This window comes from Lissotriton vulgaris, chromosome 1_1 (assembly GCF_964263255.1).
Source record: "Lissotriton vulgaris chromosome 1_1, aLisVul1.2, whole genome shotgun sequence".
In the NCBI taxonomy this organism is placed as follows: Eukaryota; Metazoa; Chordata; class Amphibia; order Caudata; family Salamandridae; genus Lissotriton; species Lissotriton vulgaris.
The window spans coordinates 1,182,497,009-1,182,523,905 of record NC_141685.1 but is presented as its reverse complement, the minus strand read 5'-3'; the positions used below and the strand labels follow the sequence as shown (position 1 = coordinate 1,182,523,905).

General features: G+C 46.9%; 1 protein-coding gene across 2 annotated transcripts in view; it reads right to left on the bottom strand.

The window, feature by feature from the left end:
• The window catches only part of ATF6 (activating transcription factor 6), a 1,839,477-nt gene that overhangs the window by 352,399 nt on the left and 1,460,181 nt on the right, over nt 1–26,897 (bottom strand). The gene's annotated exons all lie outside the window — the stretch shown is intronic.

Below are 26,897 nucleotides of genomic sequence, written 5' to 3'. Positions count from 1 at the left end.
CTCCAATGAATAATTGCCATACATGGACTGATCTTGGATAAAACTAATACTTATTTAAAAAGCATAAATGTAGGAAATGTTATGTCTGAGTTAAACACTCCCCTACCAAGGAGGAAAATAAATTATACAAATTAAATACATAAAATTGAACAGAACCATACAATCAAATAATTTAAAAAATTGCACCATTCCCAAAAAATTGGAAGATGAGTGCTTCCAAGTAATGCATGTTGTAATCATGGCACGGTGTTCTAGAAAAGATGGGCAAAACCACAAAATGTCGAAGGCAATACATAGGAGAATACTGACCAAAACGAAATAGTTAGGACATGCATGAGACAGCAACAACTAATAAAAGTTTCAGAAGGAGAAGAATAAGTTGCGTACTTTTGGTAACGATATATCCGGAGAATTTTTCGTCTGCAACAACCCGGCGTGGTGTCGGTCGGCTCCGCGTGCGTCGTTGGCATCGTGGTCGCCGAGGCTACTCATAAGCCGCCCTTGCGCGCTGACGTCAGTTCTTTTACACGAGATTCCAAGCCAGAAGCGCAGAGCCATGCAAGACACTGACCACTGGTGCACAAAACTAGGGCCCTGAAAGGGATTCCCTGACCCTAGAAGTCAGTTCGCAGAATCGGGGAGGATGGGTGAGGCGGTAAGGAATCTATAACTAAACTATGTTTCTTACAGATATATCGTTACAGAAGGTAAGTAACTTGTTGAACTGAATGAAACAGTTAGTTATAGATCCCCTACCTTAGAATAGATACCCCAGCAATAAATACCCAAAACCGGACCGTGGACCAAACAAACCAAAAACAGTACCAACCTCCAAATATGTACAGACCAATCAGTATTTAAAGAAAAAATGAATTTCGTGTGCCAGTCCAAGGATACCCTCTGTCCAAGGGCACCACTCCCACCGCAGAGCAAAGTATAATTGTCCCAAGATTTGGTCCGGCACCACTTGCAAAGTCAATTAAATCAGGTCATATATCTTGAAATCCTTATTGAAGTGTAGAGTCTTGATATTTGTTCAATTGCTTTTATTTTCTTATGTTTAAATACCACAATCAGCCGCCGCGTTTCATTCTGTACAACAGAACTTCTTCAGGGCTGTAATATTAGAACATACATAGACACAAGATATAACACCAATTTAAAAACAATACACAAATACATATAAATAGACAAATATATACATATACATAAAATACATCACAACATACAATTGTGCATTTTCCATTGGCTTTTTTGAGGGCCATAACCTCACCACCTTATACTCTTATAATAGTCTCAAAATACCATAGATCAAAGACTCTTAGGACCTGATGTTCGATATGAATCTTAAAGTATTCAGACCATACATCCAAAACGTTGTTTGATATTCCAGTAATATAACAAAATTATCGCAAAAATCCTTAATCCATAAGAAAAAAGAGAAACATACCGTTCTTATTATGTTCACCAATTGTCGGTAATTCCTTGATATAACCATATATGTTATATATCCAAAAAAACAAGCGGGTCACGAAAATGTTATTATTATACCGTATTGGGCATAAGTCTCACCATTTCAGTTAAAAAAACTAGAAGAGAACAGTGAACGAGAAAATCTCACAATCGGGGGGAGGGGAGGGGTTAACGGGTTCAGTCAATCAAGATAAAATAATTTTTTACAATCATCAAGTCCCGGACCCTTAATAACTGTCCGCACTATGATAACCACATCATCAAGGAAGTATAAGCATACATGTAAAGGGGTCTACCTTAGATTATATGTGAATCCCTCCTAGTGTATATTCCATATGATCCCAAATTATATCAGCAAGATATGATAGTCCAAATCACAATATTCCACAACAGTGGTCAATAACCTGTGTAGGATAAAAGTATCCGCATTAGCCCACGGGAACTGCAACTCCTTTGTATATCATTTTTCACTCCCCGATACCTACAGTGGCCACATCATTATTAGATAAATATATAGTGGTCATCAGGGGTATGGAAACTAAATTAATTCCCCACCAAGTGTGAACTAGCTGAGTTCTGCAGAACTCAGCTAGTTCACACTTGAGTTTGAAGGTGTCAAGTGGGGGAGTGGGTACATATCCTAAACCCCTATTGAGGACCTTAATTTGGTCTTCGGATAGTTCACTATCTGAAAGGTTGATTATCATTGATTGCTCTTGCTGGTTGAGGGTTGTGCTGCTGACATGCTCCTTGTTAGTATGTTCCTCTGTTGATCTTGCCTGGTCAAGGACTTTTTTCTGCTGCGAGGTTGATTTTGGCCCCTGGATAAAAAAGGCTGTTCTTGTTCTTGTCGGTTTTGTTGTCCTGTCATTGGTGGGTTTACCATTTGGGGCATTTGTTGCATTCCTTGATTGTATGGATCCATCCACCCTCCATATTGTGGGATGAATGGTTGATAGTACGGTACGTTGATAATGATTATGATTATGAATATTATCGGTAGATTCCTGTTGGGAGTTCCCTTTTTGGTTGTTTAGTGCTTGTAGATTCTGGATAATGTATTGATCATTAAGGTGTTGTCGAATCTGTTAGTTGTATTGGGATCAATACAACTCGAAAATTTATTTGTACATTTTTGTACATTATTGAACATTATATGTAAAAAATTCTTATTGATTACAATGTTTGTATTCCTTCCTTCCCTTGCTATTGTTGGGCTATGTTCAATTATTACAAATAAACCCTATGGTTTATTTGTTTATTGATTTTTCAATTACATTACTAAATGATCCCCAGATAAATTTGATGGGTCAGGTGCCTTTATAAATAGGCTGAATTATTCTTGTACATGAATTTATTTCAGTATAATACCAAATTCATACTCTCAGGAGGATGGATATACAAACCCATACGAAGTGTCTCTTTTTTTCGTCATTTTTTCTATCTTTTGGTAATGGGGTGATATCTCTTTCCATTTGAATGGTATATACTATTAGTGTCTGGTTATGCCCAGGAGACAATATTAGGCTAATATGGCTATTCAGTTGCAGGTTGGGATTCACACATGAATTGGGCAATTTTATAATATGGGTAATTCACATGTGCATTACTAGGTGATTTGGATGCAATGCGACTTCAATTGTGGCTCAAAATGGTAATTCAGTACATAAACATGGGCCATGTTAGACGGTTTCACTTCCCTTTGTTGTGTTGCCTTTACTTGGATACATCTCCCCTCCTTTGTGGTTTATTGCTATATATAATGCTTACTCAACTCCGATTCTTTTCTATGAAACTGTCTCAACTAACAGTTAAATATTGGATTTACCAGGATAGATGTTTTTAATATGGTGCTTGTAAGAAAATATATCTCTATTTGCCGATTTGTTGTTCCAAATACGGTTATGTCTTTAATAGTTACTGGTAATAGACCGTAATAAAAAAACGTACCAATATGGCGACCCTATTTGTATTTTTGAATCAGTGGTAATGCTTTACAGCTTTTCGAAACGTGTGTTTTACGTCACACGTTACGCAGGGGCCGGACGAGGTGGGATAATTATGGCGGATACCGTCCCCGTGTTTGAAGCATTGGCGGGAGATTGCGGATTCTCATAGTGATCGGTTGCTGGGCGTATATGGCCCACATTGCGGGTAAGGAAGGACATATAGGTGTTTTTTGTGTGCGATACTCTAATGATAAGCGGTGGGATAGGTTCAATAAACAATGGATAGCGAAGCCATTATTAGCTGTTTCCACTCGTGAAAGTCGATATGGTTATGGGACAAATATAAACAAAATTTTACTGCGAGCATTGATAGTATAATGTAAAGTATTTACCGTATAATTAACCGCTAATGAATAGGTTTGGTGGGGAAGTAATTTAGTTTCCATACCCCTGATGACCACTATAGATGCATCTAAAATGATGTGGCCACTGTAGGTATCTGGGAGTGAAAAATGATATACAAAGGAGTTGCTGTTCCCGTGGGCTAATGCGGATACTTTTAACCTACACAGGTTATTGACCACTGTTGTGGAATATTGTGATTTGGACTATCATATGTTGCTGATATAATTTGGGATCATATGGAATATACACTAGGAGGGAGTCACATATAATCTAAGGCAGGCCCCTTTACATGTATGCTTATACTTCTTTGATGATGTGGTTATCATAGTGCGGAAAGTTATTAAGGGTCCGGCACTTGATGATTGTAAAAAATTATTTTATCTTGATCGACTGAACCCGTTGGCCCCCCCGATTATGAGATTTTCTCGTTCACTGTTCTCTTCTAGTTTCTTGAACTGAAATGGTGAGACTTATGCCCAATACGCTATAATAAGAACATTTTCGTGACCCACTTGTTTTTTGGATATATAACTGTGAACGTGGGCGGTCAGAGGGCTGGAAATCAGGCAAGGAGGCCGGATATAGAGGGCAATAGTGGTCTTTTATTGTACACATGGCAGCTCTTGTAACAAAACAGGTTGAACAAAAGATATGGCTCCAAAACGAGATGAACTATCTTCTTCCTCCTCCGGGTGCTGTAGGGTCTCGGTAGGGTTCGGCTCTTGGGTGTAGACGTCTTCGGGATGTCCTGCTTGGTTGGGGAAGGTCCTCGGAGGGCAGTAAGAGAGAAAGAGAAGGAGCCGTTAGTCCCGCTGGGGCTCGAGGTGTGGTACAACCGTTACCGTCACCAAGGTGTGAGGGGTCAGAAAGGACCGTGAGGAAAGGAGGGGATGATGGGGTAAGGCAAAGGGAAAGAGGGTGTTCAATGGGGGTCGTGTAGGGAGAGTCTTTATACAGTGCAAGGTGCTGTACACTTTGTACACGTTCCCGAGGTACTACGAATGACGTGCCTAGGATAGAGGGAGTATTTACAAAGGGGTCCGGAATATTTACACAGAGCACCTAGCGTGCTTTAAGGAGGGTAGCTGGTACTCACGCGCTCCGCCGCAACTCTCCGTCGAGTTGCGGCCGCTCTTCAGCCACCTCAGGGGGACGCCACCAATCTTCGGACCACTCGTCTACTTCTCCGCTCCCGTCTTCCTCTTCCGCAGCTCCAGTCGAAATCTCCTGCCACGATACTCTGACGACATCTGCATTCTGGCTTCCGTCTTTTCTGTGTCCTGACGTCGGCGATGAGGTGGGACTCCACCAATTTTCGGACCACTCGTCTACTTCTCCGCTCCCGTCTTCCTCTTCCGCAGCTCCAGTCGAAATCTCCTGCCACGATACTCCGACGACGTCTGCATTCTGGCTTCCGTCTTTTCTGTGTCCTGACGTCGGCGATGAGGTGGGACTGACGTCGGCGATGAGACGGGGTCAGGGTGAAGTGTTTCCGGTCCGTGGCCTCCCCGGATTGGGTCCTGCAACAGAGAGAGGGGCGGGGTTCCAGTTGTCATGGATGCTTTCGTGGCGGCCTCTGGTCGCGGTTCTCGGAAGGGCGTGCATCGGAGGGGCGGCAATCCCGGCGGGGTGAGTAAGGGGCTCACAACCCGCGGGGTCGTATCACATCCCCTTCCCCTAGCTGTCCTTCTTGTAAGGGTTGGGGACATGGGGTAGCGGGAGAGGTAATCAGCATTGCCTTGGTCTACACCCGTCCGATGAACTGTTTTAAAGTGGAAGGGTTGTAAGGACAGAAACCAGGGGAGGACTCGGTTGTTGTGCCCTTTGTTCCGGGCCATCCACTCCAGAGGACCGTGATCCGTATAAATGATAAAGTCTCGTCCCTCCAGGTAGTATCGGAGGCTCTCAACAGCCCACTTGATCGCAAGGGCCTCTTTTTCCACTACGGCATAGTTTTTTTCTCGTGGGAATAGTTTCCTACTGAGGTAGAGGATGGGTTTTTCGTTCCCCAAGCAGTCTTTTTGTGACAGGACCGCCCCTAAACCCTGTTCTGAAGCGTCTGTCTGGAGTAGGAATGGTTGCGAGTAATCTGGACTCACTAACACGGGACTGGAGGTTAGGGCCCTTTTTAGGTCGGTGAAGGCACGCCATAGCAACGGCATAGGGTTTTGTAGGGCTGTTTCTGTTTTGGTGGATTTCTTAAGAATGTCCGTGAGTGGGGCTGCTCTCTGTGAGAAGTTGGGAACAAACCTCCGGTAATAGCCTAAAAGGCCTAAGAATGCTCGAAGGTCTTTTCTGGTCTGGGGGAACGGGAGGGACTGGATGGCTTCGGTTTTTCTTTTCTGTGGCCTTATCAGGCCCTCAGGAATTTCACCGTTTGGGCTGCTAGGGTGGTTTTGGCGGGGTTTATCATGAACCCAAAAGACCCTAGGGCGGTGACGACATTGTGAAGGTGTTCTAGGTGTTGGGTCCAGCTATCGCTATATATGATAATATCGTCCAGATAAGCTCCTGCATACAGGGCATGGGGTCTTAAAATGTGGTTCATGGCTCGTTGGAATGTAGCGGGTGCGCCGTGGAGGCCGAAAGGCAGAACAATGAATTGATACAATCCCTCAGGGGTGGAGAACGCCGTTTTTTTTCTGTCGTCCTCTCTGAGAGGTATCTGCCAGTACCCTTTACAGAGGTCTAGCGTGGAGATAAACTGATCCTTCCCTATCCGTTCGACCATCTCGTCGACGCGAAGCAACGGATATGTGTCAAAGGTGGATATTTTGTTGACCTCGCGGAAGTCGATACAGAACCTGACTGACCTATCAGGCTTCGGCACAAGGACTATCGGGGAGTTCCAGTCGCTCACCGAGGGTTCTATCATACCCATCTTTAACATTTGTTCCGTCTCCCGCCGTATAACCGCCCTGGGGGCTTCAGGGACCCGATACGGTCTTTGTCGGATGACCTTCCCAGGTTCCGTTTGTATGGCGTGTTCGGTGATGGTGGTACGACCGGGAGAGGAGGAAAACACCTGTCGTAGCGGGTATAGGACTTTCTTGAGCTCTTGGATTTGTAAGGTTGTCAATTCAGAATCTAAACAGGGGTCAAAGGTGAGGGGAACATGACCATGTGAGCCGGACAGGACAGGACAAGGTCCTTCCCATCTTTTCAGGTGATTCACATGATATATCTGTGTCGTGCCTTGTGTGGGGTCTAGTTCTAACTCGTATGTGACAGGGGTCACCTGTCGGAGGATGGAATATGGACCCTGCCACTGGCCTAGGAGCTTCTGGTCTGATGACGGCATCATTAAGAGAACTAGATCACCAACGGCAAAGGTCCGTGTTTTTGTGCCCTTGTCGTATTGCCCTTTTTGGTTGTTTTGTGCACTTTCCAAGTTTTGTCGGACTATGTCCCTAATCATGGACAGGTGTGTTTTTAGGTTGTCTATATATTCAGGAAGGGGACGTGTGCAGTCTGGTTCTGCTTCCCATGCTTCTTGAGCCATGTCTAACAGGGTACGAGGAGGTCGACCATACAGCAGCTCGTAAGTAGAATACCCTGTGCTGCTCTGTGTTTTACATCGAATGGCAAACAAGGCAAGTGGCAACACATCCTCCCACTTTCTTGCTTCTAGCCCCAACAAATTTTTCAAGGTTTGTTTTAATGTGGCGTTATATCGCTCGACTAAACCATCGGTTTGCGGATGGTAAGCCGACGTTCTAATCTGTTTTATCCCTAGTTGGGAGCAGACCTGTTTCATGAGGGCTGAAACAAAAGGGGTGCCCTGATCGGTCAGGATTTCCCGGGGAAACCCCACTCTGGAGAACAAAGAGATGAGGGCCTTGGCGATGCTCTGTGTAGTGGGTTGACGCAGGGGTAGGGCTTCAGGGAAGCGCGTGGCATAGTCCACGATAACCAGAGCATAGCTGCAGCCACTTCGGGAGGGTAAGAGGGGCCCAATGATGTCCATCCCTACCCTTCTGAATGGGACATCAATGACAGGAAGAGGCTGTAGGGGCACCTTAGGGGGTCGATATCTGCTATGCCTTTGACACACAGGGCATTCACGGCAATAAGTCTTGATATGTTGATAAACACCAGGCCAACTTCTCTAGGATCGCTTGACTGGTTTTTTCATCGCTAAAATGACCCCCCCAAGAGGTGACTGTCGGCAAGGAACAGGACTTTGTCTCGGAAGGGGCCAGGGATCAGTAGTTGGGGTTTTTGCTGGATCCCTCCCTTTCGGTATAACAACTCATTTTTCTTTAAAAAGTAGGGACCTACTTTAAGAGGGTCCTCGTTGTCTAGTGCTCTTCCCCATGCCTCCTGCAGGAGAGGGTCTTCTTGCTGTGATGCCCTGAATTCCCTGTCGGTCTGCCAGGGATGCTCCTCCGGAATCACTGGGTAAACACAGGTGTACTCTCTCTTTTCTTTCTTCTTCTGAGTTTTGGTTTTGTGGGGTTTAGGCTCCATAGCTGGGGGAGACAGGCCCTGAGGGAACGGTGCTTCTTCCCACCACCGGGTCAGGGAATCGGTCGTGTCCTGTAGAAGCCTAGGCAGTCCAGAATAGTCGCTCCCCAAAATGGCCTGTTCTGGAAGAGCCGGTACGAGACCCACTGTGAAGGTAGTTCCTGGGTCCTTGGGGTGTTGAACACGTACTTGGGTGGCCGGATACCTTTTGGTGTCCCCGTGGACGCATTGAATGGCGACCATGCCAGATGGAGGGCCAACCAGGGAGGCCAGTTCTTGTGGTCTAAGGACGCTCTGTCGACACCCAGTGTCTGCTAGTGCCATGACTGTCTGTCCGTCAATGTTCACTGGACAACGGAACGGGGGTGGTGCAGTACCTGGAACAGAGCAGACATAGTTCTGAACAAGGCCTACCTCCATGGGCTCTTCCTTGTGGGGGCATACCCGAGCAATGTGTCCAAAACCCCCACAACTGTAACATTGGGGCTCAGGGTTGGTAGGTCGATACAGTACAGGTGTGGGTAAGAGAGGGGGTGGTTCTGGTCTTCTTGGTAGAGGTGGTCGGTGGGGTTGGATGCCTGCGGAGGGGTGGGGTTTATGTGGGTGTTCCTCCTTGCCTCGCTGTAGGTCCTGCGCTCGGCTGTAAGCGCTTGCTATTTCCACTGCAGCTTCCAGAGTAAGACGGGCATGTTGTCTGACTCACCGTTGGGTGCCTGGGTGTAAAGAAGCCAGGAAGTGCTCCAGGTATACCTTCTCAAGGATTTCTTCTTTTGTGGAGGCATCGGGTCTAAGCCACCGGTTGGCTAAATCCTTGATCCTGAAGGAGAGTGCTCTGGGGGTTTCTTGGGGTCCTTCTTTGGCCTGTCGTAAGTTTACTCAATATGTTTCATCGTCTATGCCCAGACGCTCGAGGATACACTTTTTTATGTCCACATAAGGGGTGTTGCCTTGTATGTTCGCCTGTTGGTATGCGGCTTGCAAGTCACCAGTCAACAAGGGCCCAAGGTATTGGCCCCAATGGTCGACAGGCCAAGAGGCGGCCTGTGCTAGCCTCTCAAAGTTAGTAAAGAAGTAGTTCGGGTCGTCCCGTGGCACATACTTCTGGAGAACCACGGAAGGTAGGGAGGCCATTGGTCTCTGTTGTCCCAGGGCGTCGGTCAGTTTCCTCATAACCTGTTCATGTGTGTCACCCTGCCCTTTAAGGACATCGTGTAGCTGGCCTCTGTCGTTCTCTGCAGTTTTCAGGAACCGCTCCATTAATTTCCCCAATTGTTCCTGGGACTCGGCCGTCCTTTTCATCACGGCCTCCATGCTTCCAGGAAATCCCACTTCTGACACCAGATGTGAACGTGGGCGGTCAGCAGGCTGGAAAAGCAGGCAAGGAGGCCGGATATAGTGGGCAATAGTGGTCTTTTATTGTACACGAGGCAGCTCTTGTAACAAAACAGGGTGAACAAAAGATATGGCTCCAAAACGAGATGAACTATCTTTTTCCTCCTCTGGGTGCTGTAGGGTCTCGGTAGGGTTCGGATCTTGGGTGTAGATGTCTTCGGGATGTCCTGGTTGGTCGGGGAAGGTCCTCAGAGGGCAGTAAGAGAGAAAGAGAAGGAGCCGTTAGTCCAGCTGGGGCTCGAGGTGTGGTACAACCGTTACCGTCACCAAGGTGTGAGGGGTCAGAAAGGACCGTGAGGAAAGGGGATGACGGGGTAAGGCAAAGGAAAAGAGGGTGTTCAATGGGGGTCGTGTAGGGAGAGACCTTATACAGTGTGAGGTGCTGTACACTTTGTACACGGTGCCGAGCTACTACGAATGACGTGTCTAGGATAGAGGGAGTATTTACAAAGAGGTCCGGAATAATTACTCAGAGCACCTAGCGTGCTTTAAGGAGGGTAGCTGGTACTCACGCGCTCCGCCGCAACTCTCCGTCGAGTTGCGGCCGCTCTTCGGCCACCTCAGGGGGACTCCACCAATCTTCGGACCACTCGTCTACATCTCCGCTCCCGTCTTCCTCTTCCGCAGCTCCAGTCGAAATCTCCTGCCACGATACTCTGACGACGTCTGCATTCTGGCTTCCGTCTTTTCTGTGTCCTGACGTCGGCGATGAGGCGGGACTTCCGGGGTCAGGGTGAAGTGTTTCTGGTCCGTGGCCTCCCCGGATTGGGTCCTGCAACAGAGAGAGGGGCGGGGTTCCAGTTGTCATGGACGCTTTCATGGCGGCCTCTGTACGCGGTTCTCGGAAGGGCGTGCATCGGAGGGGCGGCAATCCCGGCGGGGTGAGTAAGGGGCTCACAACCCGCGGGGTCGTATCACAATAACATATATGGTTATATCAAGGAATTACGGACAACTGGTGAACATAATAAGAACTGTATGTTTCTCTTTTTTCTTATTGATTAAGGATTTTTGCGATAATTTTGTTATATTACTGGGATGTCAAACGACGTTTTGGATGTATGGTCAGAATACTTTAAGATTCATATCGAACATCAGGTCATAAGAGTCTTTGATCTATGGTATTTTGAGACTATTATAAGAGTATAAGGTGGTGAGGTTATGGCCCTCAAAAAAGCTAATGGAAAATGCACAATTGTATGTTGTGATATATTTTATGTATATGTATATATTTGTCTATTTATATGTATTTGTGTATTGTTTTTAAATTGGTGTTATATCTTGTGTCTATGTATGTTCTAACATTACAGCCCTGAAAAAGTTCTGTTGTACAGAACGAAACGCATCGGCTGATAGTGGTATTTAAACATAAGAAAATAAAAGCAATTGAACAAATATCAAGACTCTACACTTCAATAAGGATTTCAAGATATATGACCTGATTTATTTGACTTTGCAAGTGGTGCCGGACAAATCTTGGGACAAAGATACCCCAGCAATACCAACCCTGGAGGTGGGTCTGCGAACTCAGTTCACACCAGAAAGTCCTGGAGAACAGAACGGCCAAAAAAGCCGTCTCTCCGGACTTGGCTGTTCAGGCAGTAGTGTTTAGTGAACCTGTGCAGAGATGCCCACGTAGGTGCCTGACAGATGTCTTTAAGGGGGACTCCCAGTCCCAAAGCAGTGGTAGCTGCTGTCGCCCAATGGGCACGCAGTCCCGCTGGAGGCTCCTTCTTTGCCAAAGAATAGTAAGCCTTGATGCAAAAAAAGACCCACCTGGAGATGGTCCGTTTGTGCACAGCCCGACCTTTCTTGGTGCCCACATAGCCAACAAGGTGCTGGTCATCCACCCAGAATTGTTTGGTATGATCCAAATAGAAGGAAGGCACACGTTTTAGATCCAGACGGTGAAGCCTCTCTTTCTCCTTTGAAGGTTGCAGAGGTAGAAAGAAGGTGGACAAAGTGATGGTTTGACCAATGTGAAAAGAAGTAATCACCTTGGGAATAAAGGAAAGTCTAGTTCTGAGGACGACCTTATCCGGATGAACAGCCAGAAAGAGGGGCTTGGAAGAAAGAGCTTGTAGCTCACTCTCCCTGCAAGCAGAGGTGATGGCCGCCAGAAAGGCAGTTTTTAAAGTCAGAAGCCTGAGAGGACAGTTATGTAGCGGCTCAGAGGGAGCGCACACAAGGTACGTAAGAATCAAGTTCAAGTCCCACTGAGGCATTACAAAGGGAACAGGAGGAAAAAGATGAGTAATGCCCTTAAGGAAGCGATTTACAACACAGGACTTAAAAAGAGAAGGCTGTCAAGTCTAAGAGAGGCTGAAATGACCAAGAGATAGCCCTTAAGAGTGCCCAGAGCAGAGCCCTGCTGGGCCAAAGAAAGGAGGAACGAGAGAACCTCAGAAAGAGGGTTAGAAAGGAGATCCACATTCTTTCCTGTGCACCACGCCACAATTTTGTTACATCTGCAGGCGTATACCGTCTTAGTGGAGGGACGCCTGGCTGCCAAGATAACATCACAGACTCCGGGAGGAAGGTCGAAAGCTGTCAACCGTCGCCGCTCAATCTTCATGCAAGGAGGTGGAGACTGAACAGGTTCGGGTGGAGGACATTTTGCTGCTGCTGCAACAGAAGATCCTCCCGAAGAGGCAGTCGTATCGGAGGATCGATGGCCATGTGCAATAGCTCGGGATACCAGACTCTTCTTGCCCAATCCAGAGCCACAAGGAAGGCTTGGGCCCGGTCGCGCTTGATCTTCCTCAGTACTTTGGGTAGAAGTGGTAAAGGGGAAAGGCGTATAGAAGACCGCAAATCCTCTCGCGACGAAAAGTGTTGCCTAGTAAGTGCTGCTTTGGAAATACCCATGCGCAGAATTGCAGACATTGCCTGTTCTCTTCAGTGATGAATAGATCTACCCAGGCTCTCCCCACTGCTGAAGGAGACCTGCGTCACCTCCGAGTGAAAATGCCATTCTTAATCCATCATACACCTGCTGCTGAGTTGTCCTCCCTGGCTTTCAGTGAACCTGCCAGGTGTTAAACCACCAGGGATATGCCTTGATGTTCCAGCCATGTCCAAAGACGGAGAGCTTCTTGACATAGGATCCACGATGCCACCCAGCCCTGTTTGTTGCAGTACCGCATGGCGGTGGTGTTGTCAATGAACACTTGCACTACCCTTCCCCAGACAGAGGGAAGGAATGCTTTTAGTACAAGACGAATCGCCCAAAGCTCCAGAAGGTAGAAGTGTAGCCCGAACTTCGCCAGAGAACAGAGTCCTCTGATCTCTGCCTCTCCAATGTGGTGGCCCCACCCCAGCAGTGATGCATCTGTCACCACTGTGAACTCTGGTTGGGGAAGGGAGAGGGATCTGCCGTAGACCCAATCCCGGGTCGTCAGCATCCTCTGCAATTGGCGCGCAGTGCCCTCCGAGATCTGGAAGCAATCAGACAGATTCCCCTGATGCTATGCCCACTGGAACTTCAGGTCCCATTGCAGAGCCTGCATATTCCACCTGGCATGATCCACCAGCTGGATGCAGGTGGCCATGAGGCCAAGGAACCACAGGGTCATTCTAATCGAAACCCGGGATAAAGCCTTAAAGATCGGATTCATAGCCCGAATATCCAGGACTCTCAGTTCGAAGGAATCAACCCGAAACTGCGTCGTGTCCGGAACCGCTCCAATAAAGAGGAGCTTCTGAGAGGGAGTCCAGTGTGACTTTGGCACGTTGACTGAGAATCTCAGTGAATGTAGGAGGTCAGCCGTAGTCTGGAGGTGGAAGACGACAGCCTGGGGCGAGCCCGCCTTTAACAACCAGTTAGGGGAAGATTGGAACCCCTGATCTGCGCAGAAGAGCTGCAAACCACCTGAGGGGCGCTGGTAAGGCCAAAGGGGAGCACGATAATTGGAAAGTGCTCTTGGCCTACCGTGAACCGCAGGTAACTCCGGAGGGCCGGCAGGAAGGGGATGTGAAAATAAGCGCCCTGCAAGTCCAACCCCAACATCCAATCTCCAGGGTCGGGGGTAGACAGGACCTGAGCTAGCATCAACATTTTGAATTTCTCCTTCCAGAGGAAGCGGTTGACGTTCCTGAGATCCAAGATAGGACACAGGCCTTTGTCCTTCTTGGGCACCAGAAAGGAGTGGGAATAGCAACCACAACCTACTTCTGGAACAGGAACTCGCTTGATGGCGCCATTGGGCAAGAGTGCAGATACCGGACATCTGATGGTACTGAGGTGGCATGGATGGAGGGGTAGTCTCGAAGGAGAGGGAGTAGCCCTTTAGGACGATTTTCAAAACCCACCTGTCCGACGTGATGGTGTGCAAGTGGGGGAGGTGATGGCGAATCCTGCTGCCTACTCTCGATTTGTGGCCCTGAAAAATTGGACTAGGAGGGTTTGGAGGCAGCTGCAGAGGGGGCTGTTTTGGACTGGCCCGCCCACCAGGGGGTGTAGCTAGAGCTTGTGGCGCCCGGGGCTATCCCTCAGATTGCTGCCCCTTGAAGGGGGGTGGGCAGGGGAAAAAAAATGGTGAGCACTTGAAAGATGTCCGAGAGACGTAGTATTGCTGCTAATAGTTACCTCGATCATGCAAGTTACATGCACATACATGACACGGTCAAAGACTACACAGTTGAATACAGTCTGGGAAAAATAGGGGCCCCTAGTCAAAATTGGATGGAACCCATGACAGGGAAATAACTATGTGGGAAAAGAAGAACAGGCACTGGGCTACGGTGTTACTTTTAGTTACATGCTACAGTTGTATCACAACAACATTTCTGGCTTAATATGCACCACACATGTTTATTAACAAAAATATATCTTTATTTTGTCTTTTATGACTTTTTTTGCTTTCACTCAGAATTGATAATATATATGTTTCTTTTTTCCGTTTTTTTTCTCACATGATAAAACAGTATGTAAAAAACTTTTTTTTTGTCAAATCATGATCAGATAGTAATAAATCAAATCCAATCTCTTTTAGTACTAATACAAATTAATTCCTAAGAAACTAAGGCCACTAAGACAGAAAACAATGGATGACCTGATTAAATACAATGCTTTTAAAGGTAAATTAATCCACTATGTAAACAATAATATGTGATTAAAGAATGTTGTACAAAGAACACTGGTGTCAAATGGCAATTTTCACCAACGCGTTTCGGTGTTCAACCTTCCTCAGGGTGATTGTACCAGTGGCAAACAATTTGATATAAAGTGCTTCTTGCGTGGTCTTGGTTGGTGTAGTGACCCTGCTTTGAGGGCTAATGATCCAAAAAGCTGATAAAACAGTGTATTTTATACTAATATCTTGCTCTGACTTCTACGCCAATGTACTTGGAATGTGATTATATCTAAAAAAAGAATCTATCTGTAATTAATTGAGGACCACCAATTTTCTTTTTTTAAAAATGTTTTTAGGTTTTTTCCAAACAAATTTATTGCTTTTCTTAATACAACAGCCATTATCAATGGTATACATCTTAGTAATGCACAATACATGTGTTTGCTTCCTACCGTCAATACAGTCTAGTAAATATAACAGATAGATATTCATTACATTACAGTATCAACAGAAGCACATATTATGTTTGCGTATGCAATGTGTTACAGTTATGAAAATAAACATGGCAGCCCTCCTCCCACCCACAACGTATAACTAACCAGCAGTATCCCACCCCTCCCCCTGTATACAGACTGACTAAACTACTTTTCTAGTTATTTAAAGAAGTGATCTCTATTTTTCGGAGCAGATAGTCAAATATCATATATATTTTTTTAATTTATTCAATATTGGCAAAAAGGTCCATATATGATGACACATGGCATTATTTTATATAAACCTGCTGGGCTTTACAATATGTATCATGCAGTTCTAGAATTTTGTACACACGATTTTACATGCGCATTGTAACTTCAACGGTATCGCATATTTCATCCATATTTTCACTGCTAGATCTTAATTATCACAAAACCCATATGATGAGTGACTAGATTTATGTAAAAGAGACTTGATTACATGTCCAAGCTCTAGAAAGGTACGTTCACAGAGTGCTCCAGATGTCTTTAGGTTGGGGTGTACTCTGAAGGAGAGAGGTGCAAACCTCAGCCTGGTCATTACCCATGGCCAGGTCCTTAAACCAGTCCTTTTACCTGGGGCTTACCTCTCCCAAATGATATGGCATTCCACGCTTCCCTAACTACAAAGCCATTGCTACATAATTTTTTAGGGATTTAAGAATAATCTTCATGTAACCCAGCACGTCAACCAAAGGGGAAAGCGGCGTCTGGTCTTCAGTCATCGTGCGCATTGTGATTACAATTTATAGCCAGTATTCCCTTACTGGTGGAAAATACCAGGCCAGGTGCATGAAACCAGCGCTGAAAGATGCACATCTCCAATACTTAAAACTGTCAGTCACACCAAATGTTCCCATACTTGCAGTTTAATAGGTTCTATTATTTCATCTGTCATTTTTGTTTGAATATTTTTATTGTTATTATTATTGCATTTCGTGCATGAGGTTACATTAGGACAACAAAGAAAACAGCAATCTTGTTTAAGTGGTACACTGTTTGTTTTTCCCACATATCCATCTCTTGTACCCAACAGGAAGAAGGGAAACGTCAAACATTTCAAGCAAAACTGTGCAAGGATATTCATAAATAACAACAGTTTACTGTAATAATCACCACTGCCACATGCAACCTGTAAGGCAAATAATCGGGTTAAGGCACCATATTCTTTAAACAGGCAATACAGGCGCGATTCAGAGCCCTTATAAGCAGTCATGTGTCGTTTCGGCAATTGAGAATGGGTGTATTCTGACCAAAAGGCGCCATCTCAGGCAAAGGGTATGTTAAGGTAAATTTGGTCTGGACCTTCTGAGTGTCTCAGTATGTCAGGTCATTTTATCTTGTTACAATGTCCCCGTCCCCAAGGGTGTGTCTCCCGTGTACTGCCCAAACAAGGAATTCTCAGCCCCGAGTGTTGTGATGTGTCAGCACATTGCAATCCGCGAAAGCGGTCACTGGGCGGAGTCCAGTAGGGTCCATGGTTGAGTCAATATTCAATACTTTTATTCAACGAGATAACCATTGAACTGAATCCCGTAAGAACAGGGACAGAATATTATACAAATGCAAAACTAAAACCAATCAGAAGATAACACGGGCAAGTATGGGTGTGCGTGGTTCTCCATCAACAGTGTAAGTCGTCTGGTGTGACAGTCTATCGTCTCGGTGAGGGGAGGGGGGCGGGAAGAACACCTCCAAAGTCGCATGTCTCAGGGCTACGCAAGTGTGTCCGTGTGAGCGTCTGTCGGCTAGGATCGCCTCCTCGTGAGAGTACAACTGCAGGGATGTCATGGGGGGGGGCCTCCCGCCGTGGTATTTGTGTTGGGGCGGTAAGTGAAGGGACGCGAGCCTAGGTGATACCTCTTCTCTGTAAACATGCCTGGTGGAAGGCGCTAAGACATCATCCCAGGCCTGGGCTATGGGGTATTTGCGGGTACCCGCTGTCTCCTCCCAATGTAAGTTACACGAAACAGGGTTAAACCCACTAAAGTCGGAAGGACCTGGGTAATTATGTAGTATAAAAGGAAAAGGGGTCCCAGACGAAGAATAGGTAATTTAAAAGTGATTTAAATGAAAAAAATATATACAATTATTTCAAGAGACAAAATTACTAGATGCAAAAGAGTTTAATTCAAATTTGCACATGTTACCTTGCATTGGTTAGAACACATCATCATTTTTCAACAAACTTTTTTTGTATATGTGCCCACATACACAACGGGGAAGGGAGTGAAGTGAGGGAAAGTGTCAAGGATAAAGTAGGATGGGGGGATAGTCTGAATCACTCAGTGACAAGTATTATTCATAATTCAAAGACTAAGTACATGTGGTTCCTTGTGACAAGGGCCCCAATATATAAGGCTCATAAAGAGTCCTGACAGAGCCCGTGTAGACAACCTAACTCGCCTTCAGCCGCTAAAGTCTAGCTTGGGGTAGGAGTTGGTGATAGTTGTGTGGTCTACGTTTCGACCCAATATATATGTAGGATGGTAGTCCTTACAAAGCGGGTCTTCTTCAGGACAAATTAGTTGTGGGTGGGCGACCTCCTAAGGGCAATTAGAAAGAAATCAATGAGTGATTCAGACTATCCCCCCATCCTACTTTATCCTTGACACTTTCCCTCACTTCACTCCCTTCCCCGTTGTGTATGTGGGCACATATACAAAAAAAGTTTGTTGAAAAATTATGATGTGTTCTAACCAATGCAAGGTAACATGTGCAAATTTGAATTAAACTCTTTTGCATCTAGTAATTTTGTCTCTTGAAATAATTGTATATATTTTTTTCATTTAAATCACTTTTGAATTACCTATTCTTTGTCTGGGACCCCTTTTCCTTTTGTCCTCCCAATGTAAAGCTCTCCGCTCTCGCCCAGTTGTCAAAGGAGTGACGCCAGTGTATGGATTTTGGGGGCTCACCATTCTTCCAGCGTTTGGTGATGAGCCTTTTTGCTGTGATTAATCCAAGATCCCAGAACCGGGCCAGAACCTTCGACATTTTAGTCCGTCTATAAAGGCCCAACAAGCAAGCCTGCCATGTGTGTGGCAATCCTCCTCCCGCCCCTGCTGCCAACGTAGCCGACACGTCAATCGAGGACCACCAGTATTGATAAAAAAGTGGGACAACTGCTGTTTTTTCATATGTGACTGATTTTGAGATCGTTCAAGGATGTATCCTCAGTATTTGTGGGGGAACAAGTTCACTGCTTGCATGAAACTACTGTCCTTCAAATTCAAGATGATGGCTGTTTGCTCTGCTGCTTAGCTTCAAGAAGATATAGCTAGAATGCGTGATTCTCTCATTGGACTTTATAAAAGTCTGAAATATGAAGCACGTTGTCCCGCTGGCTGATTAAAAGTTAGGGTAGTTCCTTGATGATACCCAAGGTATAATTTATGACCTGTGTCTCATAGAGAGGGAATCACGGTTCTTCCTTATTCAAACCTGTGATTTGAAGATGCAAAATCTCTCATAGGACCGCAACACTTAGATGTCCGCGCTACTCGTGAAAGCAAAAAAAAGTCATAAAAGACAAAATAAAGATATATTTTTGTTAATAAACATGTGTGGTGCATATTAAGCCAGAAATAATGTTGTGATACAACTGTAGCACGTAACTAAAAGTAGCACCGTAGCCCAGTGCCTGTTCTTCTTTTCCCACATTACCCAGTTGAATACACCGGTGACTGGCAGAACAAAAAAGAGAACACAGACTGCATGATCTATCTGGGGACTCAGAAAAACCACATGTGACATGCATGGGTAGCGTGAGGTAGTGTCTGCACCTGGGCGGTAATATACCCCAGGCTGTGCTGGAACACATACGTTCCTGGCTGTACGGTCACTGTCACATATTCTGTGTAAACTAATCAATGTTGCGAGCTCGCTCCTCGCTCCCAGTGTGGCAGATAGCAACGAGTGTGTGTTGCCACTGCCATTTATCAAGATCGCTGGAAATGTGGCAATTTCTGCGGCGGGCCGTGGACGCATGTGGCACAATGACGCCAAATTACTGAGCACACAGAGGGTCCTCAGTGGATATATTTCTGTCATTTGTGTGTTTATTTATAAAGGTTTCTGTGACATTATAGAACATTCAGCAGAATCGTCAAAATATCCATCTTTAATTGTTTGGCTGCAATAAGTAGACTTTGCGTCACGAGGTGGAGGATTATGCGGAAAGGGTCTCCTTGGCCATAGTAAGGAGAGCCCAAGGTGTGCCACACGTTTATTGACATGCACTGCCTTGTCACGATACGGGTAATAAGTACAATTCGGTCATACTGAACCCCTGAGGCTGGCAGCGACCTCTCGCCAAAGGGTGCCCCCTTCGCCCTCCTGATACCCAAGGGCTGCAGGTTGGCAGGGAGGAGCCATGGGGTGGACACCTAGATGCCATCAGCATAGCGACATTGAGTCATGAACTGCTGCGTGGTGATGTCACTGCGCCAGCGTCACAGACTCTTCAAAGTGGCATGGAAGGTGCCTTAAGGGTCATCTTTCCAATCTCATGTGTGAAGGGCTTCTGAGAGTCTTACTGTTTTTGGTGGGGTAGGGGCATGGCAAGGGGAGGTAGTAGGCCTAGAGGTGTGTTCTGACATGGTTTTTGGCTCTATTTCGGAGTGATGATGACTTTAAACTTGCTAACATCTATAATCTGTATTCTTACCTTGAGTTGGCCCTTGTAAGCCCTTTCTTCCAGACCTAGAAGAGGATAGCTGCTTTATATGATGATAGATCCCTTATTCTTGACTCTAATCCATCTATTGCCTATTGGCTTTGACATAATTATGTGTCCTTTGTAGTCCTGACTTTATATTACATATTGGTATGGTTTGTGTAGGTACTCTGACAGAGCTAAGGGTTATTTCATCCTTCTCAGGCCTACAAGGCCCAGAACTAGAGAGACTCCATTTTGCTTTCTGTCCCTGCAGAGCTGAGATGCTTGCAGGGTAAAGGTAATGTTTATAGTTAAGCCTGTTGTCTGCTAGGGGAAAACCAGCCAGGACTGGTTCTTATCTGAAGAATGTGTTTGTCTCTTGGGCCCAGACGTAACATGCGGATGGCCACTGCGGTTGCGCGAGGGGCCCTGGAGCTGGCACAGGAATTCGGTGGGAGGCAGCCCTCTGTTGGAAATTTCCATGAGGGAAGAGCATTCTATATTAGTGAAGTGCAGAGGCAGAGGCAGTTAGAAAGAGTTGAGTTGGAGGAGCAGAAAGAGTTTGAGCTAGAAAGAGTTCGAGCTGGAAGGAGTTGAGCTGGAGTTGCAGACAGAGTTTAGTTGGATTGGAGCAGGGGAGAGGAGTGGAGTTGCAGAAGGAGTGGAGAATCAGAAAGAGTTGAGTTGGAGGAGCAGAAAGAGTTTGAGCTAGAAAGAGTTTGAGCTGGAAGGAGTTTAGCTGGAGTTGCAGACAGAGTTGAGTTGGATTGGAGCAGAGGAGAGGAGTGGAGTTGCAGAAGGAGTGGAGAATCAGAAAGAGTTTGAGTTGAATTGGAGCAGAGGAGAGGAGTGCAGTTGCAGGAGGAGAAGAGACAGAAGATGCTTGGAACAGAGAGAAGACAGACAGACAGTCAGTGAGCTGGAACTGAAGGAAGCAGTCAGAAGCAGTTACTTATCAGGAGGAGTTGTGAACAGCTGGAGTCTGAAGTAATGCCTTTCAATTCAATGATCGAAAAATCAATAGTAAAATACACAAAAAAGTTTCATTGCGCCCACAAGAGGAAAGGAAAGAGTGCAAGGGAAGGAACACATTTCAAGTAGTTACACATCACTAGTCAAAATTCATTATGCATAAATTGAAAAGTCAAATCATAAATATTGTTGATCCACATAAAAGAGGTCAAGAAAAAGCATATATCACAAGGCACATTTTTCATGAAAGAGACTCCTATGTTGCTGAATGTATCAAGCTAGGGTTAGGAGTTCTTGTTGGTAGATAAAGTCTACGTTTCGACCCAGAAAATGTAGGACGTTAGATCCTTACTGCGCGGGTCTTCGTCAGGACGTAAAAAGGGGGGGGGGGGGGGGTGGAGGGTGGTGTGGGGCTGATTCCTGGCGGAGCAGCCAGAGGACGGCCAGGGAAAACCGTGGTCCGTGACCAGGCAAAGCCTTGTTCTGCACAGTGTGCTGTCCGAATCTTTATGTCAGGACAGTTTCATTAGAGGATATAAGCTCATTCACTGTTCATCCGTCAAAACGTTTTTTTTTCTTTTGTAAGTTTCTTTAAAGTGGGATCACACGTGATACATCCGAAAAAGTGGTTGTATTTGTCAAAACGGGAGAGCGTGCAGGCGAGCGTCTCACCGCGTCTCCTTGAACACGGAAGTGTGTAGGCACGCAGGATTGCGACTTGCCGAGCGAGCACTGACTGTGGTCAGTGTGTAATGGTAAATAATCAGAACTGCCCCAGGGTAGATTAGTCTGGACCCATGTGGTCGCGAGACTATGAGGTATGAGTGTGGTGTAGGGCATGGACGTCCTTAGTAATCAGTGAGTATTCCTAGTAATCCCTATAGATTTAGTGGTGTTTCTGATGATATGAGCTTGTATATTGTGAGTTCCCCATCCTCAGGTAGGTACCCAGGTGCCTGGACAGATGGGTCCTGAGGAGGGAGGTGGTTACGTTCCGGCTGGGTTGGAGATGCTCTGAGCAGCCGATCCTATCTGGTCCGAGAATCCGGCCGTTACAAGGTGTAGGGGTGAGATAATGCGAATCAGTAAAAATAGCTTCCTGCACAGAGCATTCAAAATTAAGATTATAGTCAGTGTTCACTGCCAGAGGTTAGGTAAAGAAAAAAGTCCTTCTCCAATTTTAATATAAAAAAGAAAAATAATTAAATACACTTTCTTCAAAATGAGGTAACGGTGTGGTTTACCAAGCAGCCACAATGCACTTTTCCTGAATATCTTTAATGCACATAACAAACAAACCTGTTGCCCACCACAGAACAGAACACTAACCCGAGGCTCCCTGGTAGGTGCCAGCTGTCAGCGCCTTCAGTCAGGCACGGCCACTTCAGCAAAACGTAAATAACAAAACAAACCCCCTTCTCCGTTAGACGCAAAACGGACTCTCTCGAGGCTCAGACTCCGCAGGTAGAAGGTTGTCTTTGCAGCTCTGAAGGACCTTTTAACACCTGCTTCATGCTCAGCAGGTGCCGTTTAACCCAATACCGCAGCCGGGAGCCTCACCTGGGGCAAAGTCAGCCAGGAGCAGAAAGTGTCTGAGACCTTAAAACACCGCCCAGGACAACCCCCGGGGGAGCCCACTCACCGTGTAATGTGACACATGCTCAGGGTCAGACATTGAGTCTGTGCGTTGTACACGCTGCGCGAGGAGAATTTAAGAGCATGTTTCATGTACAGATGAGCACGATGCTCGCAAGTACACATGGTACACAGTAGGAAGGGAAAATGTTGCTTGTGTGTAGAAATGGACCATACATATTAATGCCACCAGACTGAGTGCAGTTACATCTTTTAATTGATTTAATTACTTTCTTGCACGATGCACAGCAATTAAGGTCACAAATTGACATTTTATTACAGCAACTAAAACATTCTCTAGATTTGCGGCTAAAATGGCCCAAAAACGTCTGCCCCGAAACCTCTTTCCCAGATACTGAAACTTTTTATGTCTAAATGGATTTCAACCGTGTCCTACAGAGCAAGGTCTGTGTGTCTCCAACACCTGCACAATTCACCTTTTGAGGAGGTCGTTGGCAGTCCCAAAGTCATGTTCTGTGTTGATATAAGCCACGAAGAGCTGGCTGTACCATTTATAGAGGGTGTTTTGAAGATGAAGCCATCATTGCGTTTATGGTTTGAAACACGGGAGAAACCAGAGGCAATACTGGTTTGTCGCTAGAAGGGCCTCGCAAGTCAGTGGCTAAACTCTTTTAGGAGCTCTTTTAATAATATGGGACTGAGAGAATTGTTTTACCAATTCATAGCTTTTAAATAAATTGTCCAGAGACATTTTTTAAAAAAACATTTGAGAAAAATGTGCGGATAGCACGATGGAAGATACACTCCAGTAAGTCGACAGCCATGTCACATGATATTATATCGATTCTGTGTGTTATCGAGCCTTACATTAAGGACATAATTACTAGTCCTCCGTGCAGCCCAATTGAGAAAGTGCTGCTGGCTCTGATCTTCTTACAAATGCTCTCTCAGAGGGCAGAGCACCTGCATGGAGGCTGCTAGTCACAGCGCTCCCAACGCACCTTTCATCCTTCTGGGATTTATACGGCGCAGAATTGTACCGCCAAAAGCCAGGGACACCGGCATTTTTGTGCAGCAGTGGGAAAACAGATTATGCGGCGGAGGTAACTAAAGGACGCAGTAAAGAAATGTATTTTAAGTGGCGAGGCAGATTATCTGGAGGTCTATGTGTGGTGAGGCAGATTATGCGGCATAGTATGCTACTGAAAATAATGCACAGCATGGAGGCATTACCGCGAGCTATTTTAGCATTTTAGAGCTATTCATATAAAACATGTATGTAGATTAGGAACACTAATTATACCCATTTAGTAGATCGAAATGACAAACCTATTCACTCCCAGTTCATAATGTTGTCTTGCACGGAAGCAGGATCAGCATCGAACAATGTCCTTTATACTTCCAAGAATTGACTCTTAGCCCTCGATCTGACGAGAGCGTAGCAGTGAGCGCGTAACGCGTCACTGTTATGTTCTGATCGCGAGGCGAGGGCTGGCCAAAATGTCCATTACAGGGCCGTCAATGGTAGCGCTCGCGCACGCTACAACTGATTGACGGCCCTGGAGGTCTCTGAGCGGAGGGGGCAACAACGGTCGGAGCAAGGAGGACGTCACTAACGCGGCGGGAGTGGGACTTGGGCCGCGCTGCACTGCAGCCTGCACTCCTGACCTGCGGTAACTGCAGCAGGCTGCAGGCAGGCACAGTGCAAACGCGGGACTCAATTAAATTGCCAAAAGTAAGTCCCGCGTTTGTGTGCACTGTGCATGCAGCGGCAGCCTGCAGTTACCGGAGCAGGTCACGTCAGACTCAGAACTTCTAAAGGCCGCCGCGGCCGCAACGGGCCTCCAGACAGTGCAGTGCGGCCGAGACGGCAGCCACCTCAAAAATGGTGCCGCCTGGGTTGGACTGCCCCCCCCCCCCGCCCGCCCCCCCCCCCCCCAGCTGCGCCACTGCCTGACCCCCAGAACCACAGCGGTCATTCCCACGTCCCCGGCCTCACAGGGACTGAACATATTGCACCAGCCTGTGGCTCTGGACGAGACGTGGTGGGGCACCCCTTCCATAGCCATGAAAGGAGCAAAAAGCAGACTGCACAGGGGGGGGGTAATGGAGAGGCCTAAGGACCTGGCCGCAGCCAGAGAGTCGTTAAAGTGCTCCAGCCCGTTGTCTGCCTTGTCACCGAATAGGCGACGGCCATCAAAGGGCATGTCCATAAGAGTGGAAGGGACATCCCCTGAAAAACCAGTTGACCTCAACCAGTCCTGCAAAGTGAGTCGGCGGTATCCAGTTCACAGCGGACGGTAAACTGCGCTGCGTCCCTCCCTACGGCAACTGCACAGGAGAGGACGGCCTGGGATTCCGCCGGGCACTAGGGCAGAACTTGAGCCACCGTATCTTACATGGAGTGGGTGTAACGGCCGAACAGGCATACAGTGTTTACAGACCGCAGTCCCAAGCTGGAGGAAGAAAACATCTTCTTCCCAAGATGATCCAGCTTTTTGGATTCCCTATCAGGTAGTGTGTCAGGGCGTACACCTCTGGAGGTGGAGGCTTGGACCACCAAGCTCCCAGGGGTGGGGTGTTGGGAGAGGGAAGTGGGGTCGCCCGGGGCCGAGGAGGGGCGTCGGGCAATCAACCTATCCACAGGAGCCTCTGTTTTGGGTCTGGACCAGGTGCCAAAAAGATGTCTGTTAGGGCTTCATTAAACAGCGGGAGGGGCTCTGAAGAGTTCACTGCCGGTTAAAGCACCTCTGTCAGGAGGTTAGTCCTGACCGCCACCATAGGGAGCTCGAGGCTGAGAGCCTCGGCCGCCCTACGCAACACCACTGCGGAGGATGCTCCCTCCTCCGTAGCCCAGTAGGAGACAACATGCCAAGGTCTGGTGAGGTATCCAGACCACTGGCTTCCCCCAGTTCCTCTCGCCAGTCCGGTTCATAGCCCAAATGGTCAGTTAAAGGGTCTCCATACCCCTCCCAGTCCACCTCACCCTCCTCTAGCTGCCAATCTGGTCTGAAAGAGCCAAGGTAGAACAAGGGCACAAAAGTACCCGTTGGAGCCGGATCCAGCGTAGGTCGACGCCAGTCCGGCTCCGTGTCTACATTGGGATGGAGGCCGGGGTGGACGCCAGCTGGGGACACAACTGGCGTCAGCTGAGGAGTGGGGCCAGTGGAATCGGCACCAGGTAAGTTGTAATAAGGTCGACCGGCGCTGATCCGATATCCAGGCCTGGATCCATGGGGACCCTGCGGTGCCAGAGCTGGATCCGCCGGCGTCTAAGGTGAGGTTCCGTGACAATTGTAAGTGGTGTTTTCGACTCGCACGAATATAGTCGAGTCTAGTATCTATGAACCGCAAATGACGAGTTTAGTAAGTGTGCGCAGTTTCGCTGTGCTAACTTAAACCGTTCGTTTGTTATGTGGGTTTTTCATCTGTACCCACAGGTTCCATCTTAGATACGGCATCCATTTTGTCTCTTGCCCTCAAGTAGCCAGCGAACGGACGTTGTCCGCTTCGCGACCCTGGGACTCTCAAGATATTTGCGGAAGACACATGTTCTTTGTCAGTGTCTTTATGACGAGGGGGTTGCTACTGTAAGGCAGATGGCGCCGCTCGAGGCTCATCTTGCCGCACGGACTTATTGTCTCAGCCGTGCATCTCATTAGGCACGTCCCTTTGATGCCTGTATCTCGTGTTTCCCGATACCTCCCCTTTTACACCCTTTCCGATCTCCCCACTGTCTCCGTCTTCCTCTACACCTGTCCTTGTTCTTATTTCGATCTGTTTTACTGCTGATTGGAATTCGCTAATGGTGGGAAGATGGGTTTTTACAGTTGGGAACCGCCAAATGTTTCCGCACTTATGTTCCGGACCTCATGTGTTTCAAAGTGACCAAAGCGACCCCTCTGGGGGATAATGATGGGAACCGGGTTGTAAACCTTTGTGTATCATGTTGTCTTATGGGTAAAAACTGTATAAAAGGAGCGATCCACAGAACCAATTTGAAGCAGTCTCCCCAAGTTGCACGTGGTGTACTTGTCGTGACTTCTGTGTTCCCTGCAGCAAATAAACCTTGAATCTTTGACGTCGAAGGAAGTGTCCCGTGTCTCTGTGATTCGTACGCCGGAGCAGGTTACCCACGAAGGTTTCAGGTGTTGTGCCCTGGCACCGCTGGGTCTTAAAGAACCCAGTCCTTCAGTTGGCGCCCACGTGGGGCTGCATCAGTGGTACCGGTCCAAGCCCGACGATCGTGAGGAACTTCGTGTGAAATCTCCGAGGGAAGGTGCACTCCGCTTCATCGATCCTGTTGTCGAAATAAGTGGCCCGAAGACTTTTCCCGCGAAGATTCCCGCCTCCGGACGGCTGCGACGGACTGCTGCCCTGACTGTAGACCTGTTTT